This window comes from Lacerta agilis, chromosome 1 (genome assembly GCF_009819535.1).
Source record: "Lacerta agilis isolate rLacAgi1 chromosome 1, rLacAgi1.pri, whole genome shotgun sequence".
Lineage (NCBI taxonomy): Eukaryota > Metazoa > Chordata > Lepidosauria > Squamata > Lacertidae > Lacerta > Lacerta agilis.
Genome location: NC_046312.1, coordinates 79,759,469 through 79,773,135, shown reverse-complemented (window position 1 = coordinate 79,773,135; position 13,667 = coordinate 79,759,469). Strand labels below are relative to the sequence as shown.

General features: G+C 45.2%; 3 non-coding genes and 1 pseudogene across 3 annotated transcripts; 1 reads left to right on the top strand and 3 right to left on the bottom strand.

Annotated features, from left to right (window-relative positions):
• Positions 1-228: 228 nt before the first annotated feature.
• LOC117051460 lies at positions 229-6,656 on the top strand (annotated as a pseudogene).
• Positions 6,657-8,497: 1,841 nt separating this feature from the next.
• Positions 8,498-8,583, bottom strand: TRNAR-UCU. Its single transcript is given in 2 exon segments — positions 8,498-8,533; positions 8,547-8,583. It is a non-coding gene; the product is annotated as a tRNA-Arg (tRNA).
• A 2,403-nt stretch (positions 8,584-10,986) lies between these two features.
• TRNAR-UCU lies at positions 10,987-11,072 on the bottom strand. The gene is given in 2 exon segments: positions 10,987-11,022; positions 11,036-11,072. It is a non-coding gene; the product is annotated as a tRNA-Arg (tRNA).
• A 211-nt stretch (positions 11,073-11,283) lies between these two features.
• TRNAL-UAA lies at positions 11,284-11,366 on the bottom strand. Its single transcript has one exon. It is a non-coding gene; the product is annotated as a tRNA-Leu (tRNA).
• Positions 11,367-13,667: the final 2,301 nt, after the last annotated feature.

Genomic DNA, 13,667 nt, shown 5'->3' with positions numbered 1-13,667 from the left:
AATGTCTCGGGCCAGCTCTGGAAAGGGTTAAGTGTACTAATTCCTGGATTACACAGACAGTCTGATGCGTTGACTCTGCTGGGATAGTGTGGTTGTGAGATTAGGTAAGGGGAAAGAAACTGAACCAAAGATAAGCATTCCCCTGATTTGCATAGATCTAAAAGACAACAAGAACTTCCTGAATCCGGTTCACTTTTTAAAAAAATTGTTCTTCTTGAAATACAGCTGGCCAGCCTATAAAGCAGGTCCCATTCCTCTCCACAGTACAGAACAACTTTGGACTTCCACGCCTTCTCTCCTTCCTGCAGAAATGGGAACTTGCACTGCTCTCTGTGCCTTCCTTCTGATTGCCTTCATCCATGGTGAGTTTAGACTGATTCAGTGTTTTGGATGGGGAAAATGAGAATTCAATGACTTTTAATAAATTGACACACTTTTTTTTTACACAATGTACAGCTATCCTTAGCAAGTGTTAAGCACACAGGCAAATTAGGTTAAAACTTGAAGATGATGTTGTTATAAGAATTTTAAGGTCATATATAAAAAGCTAAATGTTCATAACTGTATATATAAACCACATGTCTGAAACCCCACAGATTAGGTCCTGAACAAACTGACCTCAAATATTTCTCTGAAAGGTTAAAGTGGGAAACCTCCCCCTTGTCTCTTTCTTCACAAATCCTGTCTTAAGGCACATTCAAGATATGAACAGGGTGTGAGCCTGTGACCTGTGAACTAGATTCAGGAATTAAGTAGTTATAATAACAAAAGAGTAGTCAAAACCCAGATAATGCAATCAGATAACTTGCCAGACAGGAGATAAACAATGCACTCAGATTTCTGTTGTAGACGGCCTTTTCTGTGATGTAGGTATGATGTATCTGAGGTGGTGGTCTTGGACAATTTAAATATGTATATAAGGGTGGGCACACCTTTGTTCTGGGTCCCTCCTCCTCCCTCCTGTGTGAGTGGGGAGCACCCTGTTGCAACAGCTTTTAATAAAGATCAGGCTTAACTAGCTGCCTTGCTTTTCACTAGAATTCTGGTCTGGTCTCTGTCATTTTACTAGCCAGTAAGGGCTTCCAATTGTGCTCTGCCGGAGATCTGGGCTCCCTCCCGGAGAAGGACCCCCTTTAACTCTTATTACAATGTCAGTAATGATTGATTGCCCAAGAAAGTAATTAGGTGTTCATTTTTCCTCTGGATCCTGTGCATGCTTATCTGAAAGGAAGCTCCACAGAGTTCAGCAGTGCAGTTGATTGGGGATGCATCCTGAAAACCTCTTAAGTGTTGAATGCTTCTTTCTAACAATAGGTCTCTATTAGTTCACTGGTTGGCAACCTATTTGTTTTGTATTTGCTCTAATGGGCTGGTATATTTGCTCTCACCTTTCGGGAGAAAGGTTTCTGAGCCAAACAGCGGCTCATAGCCAGAACAATATACCTTGTTCTTGTTCCTTGGAGGAAATCCAACAAAGGCTGCTGTGGGATGCTCCAAAGTAAAGAATATCAAGTCATCACGGAGTGAGCTGGGCTAGATGGCGTGTGGGATTCATTGGACTTGTGGATCAATAGCTCATAACTAACGTTTTTATACCATTTCTCTCCTGTGCGGAGCAATTCCTACAGTGCAAAGATTTTTAGGAGTTTGAGATAGAACTGACTTAGCACAGGGGCCTTCAGTCTCTCAGCCTACCATCTATAACATGGGAAAGGATAATAGCAGACAGTGACCTATATTACAGCATTACCTCTAGTTCTCGTCCTCTCTCTCTCTCTCTCTCTCTCTCTCTCTCTCTCCTCCCCCACCACCCTTGTGCTCAGATACTGTCCCATCCTGATTCGGGAAGTTTGCCATTGTGTCTGAATCGGGGAAATTATGCTTGAAACCTCTCCAAAGCTGTGGTTTCTGATTATCCTTTGAAGGCAAATTATGATTTGTCCAAAGCAGCAAGGCAAACAACTGGAGCACGAGAGATTTGTAGGCTTAGCACATTGAAAAGGAAGAATGGGGGAGAGGGGTTGCCATGGGTATGTTTGCAAACCAGGGAAAAGTATGAATATTACACACACACACACACACACACACACGGCAACCAAGCACATGCAATGCAATCACACAAATGCACGCTGATCTCCTCCCCACCAGCAACGACACATTCCAGAAAGGCAAGAGCACTCAGAGGTAGTGCAGGAATGGTCAGGTAAGGGATGGGGCTTGAAGGAGCAGAGATTGCCTGGAGAGTCTCTAAGACTAGAAAGACAACCGGAGGGCTGCATTTGTTCTCCAGGGCTGAGGTTTCCCATCGCTGGGGTAGAAGATAGCAGTGCCATTTGGTTTACGGCCACTACGTTCATTAGTACCCGTGCCTCTTTGTAAATGAAGAGAATAGGATTCTAGGAGTGTGCAATAGTTTGAAATGCAGGGTGACCAAATCATTCGACTTAACTTCTTAACTCCATCTTGGTTCCTTCTCTTTGCCTCAGGTACCTGTTCCCAAACATGCCTTTGTGCCCGTGGCTTTTGTGAGAGGGGCTGGGTGCAGTATCAGAACGCCTGCTATAAAGCTGTGACACAACCAATGACCTGGACCGAGGCCGAGGCAAGTGATTGATGTGATGTCAAAGGGAGCAGAAAGACACCAGCCACATGTCCTTGACTTGACCAGATTTGTAGGAGAAGCAGAGGCTGCTCTGTGGAAAAACATATTGCAGAGGTCCTCGCTGTCCTTTTGGGGAAAATAAATAGTGATTGCCTAGAAATACAATCGATTTGTCCCTTGCCCTTTTTATTTTTGGACATACTGTGGAAAACACAAAACTGAGGTTAGATTAAATGCCAACACTTATCTCCTGCCAGGCAGACACACAACTATCTCCTTCCCCCTTGGCATAGCATCTAGTGGCAATTACTTGTGTCATAATGATGCAATGCTCTGTCCCCCAGCTCTCCTTCGCGCCCCCCTAAAAGGGGGCAGCCACTGATGTTTATCAGGGAGCAGGGAAATATGTCACCATGCAGCCAAGCACTGCCACATATTAACAGAAATTAAGCAGGAGCAAAGCAGGTACCATTCTCAGCTGTGGATGTGCTCTGGTGCCTTCACCCCACACTTCTCAATGCATTTCCCCCATTGCTTTCCAAACCACAAAAAGTCTGCTTCTTCTTTCAAAGTTAATTTGTTGCATTGGTGCATTTTAGTCCCCTTTAATTTTGCACACCTCAATAAAATACAAATTTTTATTACGGTCAGAGACCAGCATAAAAGAGTGGGATACAGTCATTTGAAATCTGAAAAGCGTTTTAGAAAGCTTAAAGGTATTAAAACAGAAGGTGAACAGAAAATCTATAAGAATTTAAAAGAAGCTAAAAGAAGGGATAGGAGCACTGGGCGGGTGTTGAAGAGCATAAAAGGTTGATACATAAATACTTTAACTATTAATTCACAGAGCACTCTGATATGTTCATTAAATCTGGTTTGTGGCACAGGTCATCCTCCAGCGAATTTTGAGTGCTGCTGTGCAGAATCTAGCAACATTGTATGTTGTAGGTATTTGAGAGCAGCAGGGAGGTATAGAATTGCCCTGTGCACCCTGGGGTGGGGAAACCAGGCTATATATCTCAATTGATGGCATGCACTTGAATCACTCCAGCAGAAAGGTGACAGTCTCCAGAGGCAGTCCTAAACACACAAAGAGCGCCTCAATGCACATATACAAAGTGCAGGATTCCCCACACGCAAACACATGCAGTCACAGCACCCCTGCCTTTAAACCACCCACCCACCCACCCACCTGCTTCAGCATTGCTACCAGTTATTTTGCTCTGGGAGGAGCCTCCACTCACTAAACAACCAAGTGCTGAATGATTTGCCCTTCACGAAAGCATCTGATTAAAAGGTGATAGTTGAAACCATGTGAATACATGACAGATCTGCACCAAAGCAGTGAAGGGCAAGCTTTTCTAACATCCTTAATTTGGGGGGGCAAAATTAAAAACAGCAAAATGATAAATGGGAAGCAATATTTTGATGAGAGCAAGAACAGTTGCAGCCACAGGAGCTCTATACTTCATTACAAAACAGTTATATTAATGAAACACAGCTGTTCTACTTCGTCAGATTGATCTGAAGTTTTTGTTGCTTCGCCAGGTAACTTAAGAGATCAGCGTGTAGAGATTAAAATATATTAAGTGGCTTATGAATGCCTATAAATAAATAACAAATAACTTCTCTCTATGTCCAGTTTCAAACTAGAAAGGAAAATCGTCTTGATTTGATAAATAATGGAGTTTTTGAGCTTTCTAACGGTACTGTGCTGAGATACTCAGTTCTTATGGTTGTGGGGAAATGATTGAAAGTATTTAGACACCAATTGCATTGATTTTCAAACTCTACTTAAGGGGGAGGCGTTGCACAGATATTCGGTTCTTGTGAAACAGACCTTTTTTGTAATTAAGCAGGAAGTGAATTATTTCCCTGTGCATTTCCCCCCAGATGGCTTGCTAGAGATATAACAGGAACTCTCACCTAGCTTCCATCCACAGCCCAGAAGAGAATGACTTCATTTTTCACCTGATGGGCAAGCCACTGGATCACACCAAAGGACAGGCCTACTGGATTGGTGCTCATGACACTTTCAAGGTACACTATGCTGACTTAGCCATTCAGAATAGCCAAAAGTTCAGCTTAAGTATATATATACACTGTCTTTATATACACTGTTTGTGATCCACATTGGGAGGGCTTTGCCCTGAAAGGTGGTATAGATTTCCCCATTTTCCATGGCTTTTTACAGGCCTAGTACAATATGCAATGTGTGTTTATTTCTTTTTGGAAGACTTAGCAACCCTTTCTTCCAGTGCATGTTTTAGCTCAAGATTCTGTTGATCTTTTCTTAGGAAGGAGACTTTGTCTGGACAGATGGTTCCAAATTTGATTACCGGACGTTTCCTCCTTCACAGCCTGATGGACTGGCAGGCGAACACTACTTGGGATCTTGGGTTTTGCAAAATGGTGAAAAACAAACTCCCCTCCCCTGCAAAGTGCTTTTTTGGGAGGGATCAGGAATTTGTTTAGGCGTGTGTGTGTGTGTGTGTGTGTGTACGTGTGGACTCATGAACTGGGAACAAGGGTAATAAAATAGGAAGTAGACCCTGGGGTGGTGAACAGACAAAACATGAGAAGATAATATTTTATTGATGACATCGTGAAGATGCCCTATAAAAAGTGAGTGAACTATTCTACAATAAATGTCCAGTATGGAAGCAGCCATGATTTCTCAGTAGTATCCTGTGGCTCCTCTGCTAGAAAATATGTGCTTCTTTTTTGGGGACGGGGGCTCCTGTAAGGGAGTCTCATATTTTAACAGTTTCCTGGCAGGCTAGCATGATATAGCAGTATGGATAATCAGTTGGAACCTAATCAAGTAACTCAGACCTTGGATTTATCTATGCTTTGGAGTTGTTCGTAGCACTGACAACATTTGTGACTTGACCATTCCTCCTCCTCTCTGTCTCTCTCAGGATTTGTGACCTGGAATGACTATGCCGTTTCCTGGAAATTCCTATCTGTTTGCAAATACTCCTTGGGAAGTAGGTGAGAACTGGGTTTAATCTCTTTGGAAGTTCGATCTACTCTTACTAGTCCAATGAATTTCTTGGGATGAGCACAGCGGAGCAAAACAGCTTCTAGCTAAAGTTCCTGCAGGACTGTTTCTCCAGTTAAGACAAGGGTTCCCAAACTGTGCTTCATTCAGGTGGTCCATGACATGCAACCCACCCTAGAACCTTATGGTGAATTCAATTAAATTAATCGTAACTAGCAAGAATAATAATTTTGGGGATTGTTTCTGTGTAAATATGTGCAGGCTCTGGTTGCATACCAGGCTAAAGTCTGGTTTTCATGCTGTCATGTTTTGACCATCAGATGTTCTTCTTCCCTAAGCCATGGCTGCTGTGCATCGGAAGGATTCGGAAGGGCAGACTGATGTGAAATTGCTGGTGTGAAAAAATGCAGAAGGCAGAATCCTGGGATGTTTCTTCTTCCTGTCGCAACCTTAACTTGCTTCTTTGTCGAGCGCTGCAGCGTTATGCAGGGTCATTTCGAGATCAGAGCCCTGGCCTGGCCAGTGGCTTCCATACAACAGGGAGAAATTGAGTTCTAGTAATTGGATACCTCTAAGAAGAAGAAAAGGTTGAGATCCAAATGAGCTTTTCCATTTGAGCCGTGATCAGGGACCTGTCAGTGTCCACATTTTACTGGACTCCAAACTCCTATCATCCTTGATGCCTGCTGACTGAGTCAGATGGGAGCTAAGAGTCCAGCAGAACTTGGGCGGCTACAGGTTACCCATTGCTGTAGTAGCAGGAGCCTCAGTGTTAACGTAGCACAACAGGCAGACCCAGTGGGTGATTTGGGTCGGTAGAAGTGTTGCACTCTGTTGACCATGTCACACACTGTTTTGTTTCTGCCAGTACAAAAACATTTGGAAAGCACCAAATCCCCCACCTTGGAAAAAGAACAAATTATTTCCTTTCTCTGTTTACTTTCTGTCTTTTCCTCTTGCCGTTTTGAAATGTTCATCTTTCCTCCATGTGCTCCCATCAAAAATCAACACTGTATGATGCCTATTCATTAAAGTCCAACTCTTTTAGCACTGCTTTCTCTGAAAAGTTGCTTTTTGTAAATATGTAAAGGGAGGAAATGACAAAAGTGGAGTAGAGTTGAGCAACTTTGGGGGGGGGGGGAAGCATGGGCAGGGAGGTGCAGGGGGCAGCAGCCCCCCCCCCAAATCAAGTAAATAAATAAAAATATTTAACTAACTGACAAACTGCATCACAGATAACTTGGTTCTGCCCCCCCCCAAAATATAAAGCCTGCCCCCCAATAAATCCTGGCTACACCCATAGAAGGAAGAGCTCTCATCTGAAAAGCTTAAAAGGTGGAAATAGTGGATGTTGTAGCCTTTTTAAGGACAAAACTTGGCACAAGAGGGTTGATCCACATGCACACAAGATTTGGGTTTACCTGCAGAGTATATCCATAATGTATCATATTGCAGCCTTAAAGGTAAAGGGACCCCTGACCATTAGGTCCAGTCGCGGACGACTCTGGGGTTGCAGCGCTCATCTCGCTTTATTGGCCGAGGGAGCTGGCGTAGCCTACAGCTTCCGGGTCATGTGGCCAGCATGACTAAGCTGCTTCTGGCAAACCAGAGCAGTAGTGCACGGAAACACCATTTACCTTCCCGCTGGAGCGGTACCTATTTATCTACTTGCACTTTGACGTGCTTTCCAACTGCTAGGTGGGCAGGAGCCTTAGTCCTATGCTATCTGTAGAGCCAATCTGCTTTTTTATTTCTCCACCTTGTATCCAAGCTGATGTTCTTCACCACACAACGAACTGAATGATTTTCTCAAAAAGGAGCAGTCCGGTGACTGATTTGGTCGGAGTGGGGAGTTGGCCAGCAATTTGAAGAGCAGCAGCAGCAGCAGCTCTGATTGGCTTCCATAAGATCCAACATTCTCTCAGGGGACTTTAGGGAGTCGGTGCTATTTCAGGTGTTCCTCAGGTACATGCGAAGGATACTGCAGGAAGGACCCACAAGATCGCATATCACATTGGTGTGTAATTTTAAGTCTTCATCCACTGCCAATAAGAATCCAGCCATTTTTCAAACTCAAATAGAAAGGTTGCAAGGACTCAGGCCAGGACGCCAATAAACAGTGGTTTCCTCTATTTGTTGTTTAAAGTATGAAACAAATTCCAGTTGCAATGATTTTTCTATTTGATTTTCTGAACTGTCCAAGGATTCCCATTCCCCCCCCCCAAACACATGCAACGTTTATGTGAAATTTATTTTGTGGGTGTGGGTGAGCGAAACATGACGATCTCTGTAAGCATTTTCCTTGAACGAATAATTAATATAGTTTGTAAGCGCAGCGTAGTAGCACGGGGAGAAAGAAACCATTTTAGCTGCCCAAAGGAACACTCTCCAGCTTTTCGCCGGAGTAGCTCAGACTCTTGCTATTTTATTTCCCCCCCACGCTAAATAATCCCGCCCAGACTGCAGGCGCTGCTTTTGAGCCTATGAAACCTTCCATACCACCAGACTGGTCGCCTAGTGTTCTGGATAGCCGAGGGGTTCGGGCGCGGGACTGCGAAGCCGAAAGGCGCCTCTGTCGCCGAGTTCGAGCTTCGCTGATGACAGGATGCGGGACCGCGGACGCCTGGCTTGACAACAAACCTGTGCACAGCACGGGAGAGATGAACCGCTGCTGCAGTTTTGTCACACTGTACCTTTCATGGCATCGAAGGGGGAGGGAAAGAACAAAGTGAGCTGGGAACCTCCCCCCCCCCCGCCAACATTAGATCACGCGAAAAAGTGTCCCGACAGGCGACTTCCTGTGCAAAGCGAGTGAATTGGCAACTTGCTCTATTTCAGCAGAAGACAGCACAACGCGATGGGAAGTTCTGCAAGGGGCACGTCCTCAAAAGTGACTCTGGTGGGACTCGAACCCACAACCTTTGAATCGCTGCGCCACGCTAGAAGTCCAATGCGCTATCCATTGCGCCACAGAGCCGCGGCTCACGCTCTTCCCTCTGGCTCTTAAAAGGGGACTTACAGCTTACTTTAAGGAAATCCAGAATGTTTACATGGGGAGGCAGAAAGAAGCACTTGCTTTGGGTTTGGAATTGCAGCCAAGTCTGGGGTGGCGAGTACTAGAAGAAAAAAAGAACTGACATGACACTTGAGGTTTTTAAAATGGACTAATAAGAGAAACAAAATATCTGCACCAAAAGTGGGGTTCGAGCCTACACAGGCTTATATGTCGACTGGATCTCAAGCCCTACGCCTTAGCCATGGTTTTCAGAATGGCCGAGTGGCTAACTTTTCAAAATAAGGTGAATAAGTTCAGTGTTCGAAATACGGGTTACTATGAAAGCGTCTTTATTTTTAACAAAGTTCACCAGCTATTAGCCAATGCTGAAACTGATGCCCATCTGCCTCAGTGAACCAGGAGCAGCAGCAGCTGCTGCGCTTTCTGCCCTAACCTATGAGTCAGGCAGACAGACGGGGGACTATTTCCTGCACCTGTCGATTTTTTATTTATTTTGTGGGTGTGTGTTCACACCGCTCAAATGCATGGATCCATTTCTTCCTCTAATACGCAGCTAGCTGAATGTTTCACTTTGAGGTGTCCCCCCCCCCCCCATGAAAACTTGGAAAGAGCTTTCCGGTGCCCCCTCGCGCGAAGCGGCGGAAACTTTATCCGTCTCTTGCCGCGAGGAGACCTCCCTGAGTTTTCTCGCCGCTTTTGCTCTCTCCTCCTTCCAGACCGCGCGATCAGATGCGGGGAGACTTGGAGGAGAGTTTCCGTCTTCCCGCCCGACAAGAGGCAGCAACAAATGCAAGTGAAAGAAAAAAAAGCCTTTCTTTCCTCCTAGGGAAAAAAAGCCTTGTGCATGTATCTCCGGTAGCCGCTTTCCTGTGCTCGAGCCTGCCAGGGGGAGGCGATCATTCCCAGGTTCAGTCCCGGAAATCTCCGGGTAAAAGGATCAGAAAGCAGGGCGGAAGCCCTCTGGCCGTGACAAAGGAAAAAAGCATCCCTGCCTCGACTCCATCGCAGGCCTTATAACAAGAGAAAAGGAAGCCCAGGGGTCCCTGACTCTTGAGATTTACCAGGGCTAAGACACCTGCCTTCCAGCTTCAGTCTGCGACCCATTGGGGCAGCCACGTGGGCTCACACACCGCGAGAAGCCCCTCCAGCAACACGCAGCAAGGAGGATTTTTACTCCACCTCTCCAAGTTGTAACTGAGAACGGGCTGCCTAGGAAGGGCTTCCTCGCCCTCTTTGCCAGGACACCGCAGACCCCACGGGTCTCTAACCGCGGCCAACTTAGAGGCGCCTCTCGAGCCGCGGAACTAGTCCCGCTGCTGCGGCCGCAACGCCACCACTTCCGGTGGACGGACGACGACTGCGCGGAGGACTAGAAGGGATCCAGCCAGTCAGTTGTCCTCCGGCCTGGCGTGCCATTTGTAGCGTTTAAATAGAAGCAGTGCTCCCCCCCCCCCCACCTTTAAAAATGTTTAGAGGTACTCTCATTTTGACTCAAGAAAATCACCATTTCAGTAGTTCTAATCGGGAAAAATAAATACAGTAAATGGACAAAAGTAAAAAGATTCACAAAATGTTTAGGGGAATGCGTCCCCCCAGAAAAAAGCACTGAATAGAAGATAACAATAACTATGGGAAAACAAAATAAAAAATAATAAATTCCTTCCAGTAGCACCTTAGAGACCAACTAAGTTTGTTCTTGGTATGAGCTTTTGTGTGCATGCACAGCTCATACCAAGAACAAACTTAGTTGGTCTCTAAGGTGCTACTGGAAGGATTTTTTATTTTATTTTTTTATTTTGTTTTGACTATGGCAGACCAACACGGCTACCTACCTGTAATAAATATGGGGAACATTCGAACACGTGGGTTGCTCTTCTGCAACTCTTTAAGTGCAAAAGCTGAAGCAGCAGATCCTGCGTCCTGAGCCCAGACGGCGTCCCCAATTCCCAGAGTGTTGAAACGGGTTGCCTTCAGTCCTTTGCTCACCCCATCGCTGCTAATATACCGGGAAATGCCACCTTCGTCCAAAAAAGGGATGCCCCCCGCCCAGCGCTAGGTTCTCCGGCGCGTTTGATACTGTGACCCTTCCATCACTAAAACCCCTTTGAACTCTTTGTAGGAACCCCCATTCCCAACATCGTAGCATTTCCAGCCCTCAGTGACGCGAAGCAGCGGACTTTTAGTGCAAAGCCCCCATGGGGGTTGGAAAGCTAGGGAGTTTCACTAGATTCACCCGTCCCCCGCTGCCAATCGGACATTAGCGTAAACCACACTCGAAGATATATAATAGCACAACTTAATGCAAATTCCCCAGTGGGTATTAGGATCTTCGGCAAATTTGTTTTCATCCTCAAAAGAAACCTGTGACTCTGGTGGGACTCGAACCCACAACCTTTGAATCACTTCACTACGCTAGAAGTCCAATGCGCTATCCATTGCGCCACAGAGCCGCGCGTTATGTTTCCGCCTCTGCCTTAAAGGACACTTTTATGTTACCTTAACAGTGATCATATGCCGGAAGTTTTCTTGGGGAGATACAAAAGCAGCTGCTTTAGGCTGGAAATTGCAGCCCCATCTGGGGCGGAGAGAAAGAAGAAAAAGAGTTAAAATGACTGGGGCGGGGGAGTTTAAAGCGGACTAGCAAACAAAAGCTCCTTCTCTTACCAGAAGTGGGGTTCGAACCCACGCAGACATATGTCTATTGGATCTTAAGTCCAACGCCTTAACCACTCGGCCATTCTGGTAATTATAGTCAACTTTAAAAACACCATGAAATAAGCTGAATAACTTCAGACTTTTGACGCGCGATCCATCCGCCCCCCTGCTGAACGAAGAGCGTCTCCATCCATTCAACAAGCTGCAATCGAGTATTAGCAGAAGTTCAAAATCCATCTCCTAGCTACCCTGCCTTCCAGGATTAGGTCATACGTCAGAGTACTATGGAAGGAGAACGTTTCACACGAACAAATTAAAGAAAATTCATTATTTAGCACTGACAACTATAGTTGGCTAACTAATAATAAACCTTACACTTTCACCAGACATGAGAAGGGTCTGTCTGGTGGGGGGGGGGGACTCAGATATGTTCTGCGGGAGCACGCCATTATGCTTGTTTGCTTTCATACTGGAACAATAGGAACAAAGTTTGACCCCCCCCCTTTTTTTTTCTTTACGTGTAGATAGATGCGTGCTCTCCGTCCCCACTTGAAACTTTAGTGCCATTCTCAAATAAGGCCGCAAGGTGGCAGCACAACGAGCTGCGTCAAAGGCAGGAGCGGGCGGCGATGCTTCCTAAACAGAACTTTATCAGAAGCTAAGACACCCCCCAAAAAAGGGAAGAGAGCAGGTAGGGTTTTTTTTCGTTCTCCACCTGAATTAGACTGAAATTCTAGACACACCTACCTAGGAGTAACTACCGCTGAACTCAGTGGGGCTTGCTTCTTAAAAGACTTGCATAGGATTGCAGTGGGTTTCTTCCATAATCTTTTAAAACATACTGATTGCATTGTGCTTAATCTACTTTGTTATGTGCTTGTATTTATCATGCTCGACTCCTTCCTTTCTTCCAAAGAGCAGAAGCCAGATGATACAGAAGTAACCTATTGTCCTCCTTGCCTACCATGCAGTCCTGGTTAGTTCAGAATCAAGCCCCATTGAGTGCAGTGGGATTTATTCCTGGGTAAATGTGCATACATAGGATTGCAACCTTGGTTAGCTTTGTTGTTTGCAAGCAGGCATTATTCTATGGGGAGAATGCTAAGGTGTAGTGAAGGCACACCGTGAGAAATCATAAATGATTTCAATCTCATGCACAGGGTTCTTTAGCTTTCTGTGCCTCAGACACTCCCACCGGTATTATCACATAACAGGGTCTGAGGTGGAAAACTCAAAAGGCACCTAAGTTTCATTTGACATAAAAGGAACCACTGTGGACTAGAGCCTGGGAGACCAGGGCTATCCCCACTTGGCCACAAAGCCCGCTGGGCGATCTCGCACCAACCAGCCACTGCCTCCCAGCCTAACCTACCGGTACCATACGTGGTGGGAGGGTGTAGAGATATAATACATAAAAAGCAGGTCTGTAGGCACTAGTCCACGAGTCTTAAGCCACCCCCATCACTAATGTTCTTTGTGCTCATTGCAAATGTTGTGATTCCCCGAATGGCTCCTAGTCCAGGGTTAGTGTGCCTGTTTCTCTTGCAACAGAAAAGTTAGCAAGTTGGATGGAAGTGGGTGGCTGAAAGGAGGTACACGCCACACTTTCACCATGTGATGTGTTGGTTTTTAATTTCCAGTGAAAAGAACATGCTTTGAAAAGTGCAAAAGCTATTGTTCCTGTGAACAGGTTCAGAGCTTAAGCTGGGGGCCTGGATAGCTATCAGACCTCCTGCTCCAATACGGATCAAGCTGATCTTTAAGATCTTTTGGGGTGAGGGGAGACCCTCCTGACTGTTACATGAAGAGCAGCATATAGTTATTTGGTGAGAGTGCAGAAGCAGGCCTTCTTGATGATAGACTCCACCATTTGCAAAGCCCTCTCAATCATTAGTAATGCAGACACAGGAAAGATCTTTGAAGAACCTTTTAAAAATTGTTACGCAAGTTTAATTTTTATTTTGTTTTGTACACTGCTTACCTGTTAGCTATGCTATTTATACCATTTTAAGAAAATAACTCTGTACTCATTTTTATGTAAACCACTTTTTACTTTATTAAACAGTATAAAATGTTAATAAACATTTTGCTAGTGGTACTGGCTGTTCTCTATCCTTCCAAAGAAGGTAAATCTCTTCAGGTAGCAGGACAGAAATAGGGTAGCCAATTTGCAACCTAGAGAAAACCTCCCATTATTAATCAGCCATCCTGTGGAAAAGGAGAAAGCAGTCTCAGCTTTCCATTTTTCAAGCCAGCCACTCTTTGCACTTGGCTGGAGCAAACAGGACTCTGTTTTTTGCCCCAAAGATGGAAGAGGCCATAGATATGGGGCCAAAGAAATAAAATGGACTCTATCAAATATTATACACAAGGAATCCTGATCAGCTCGC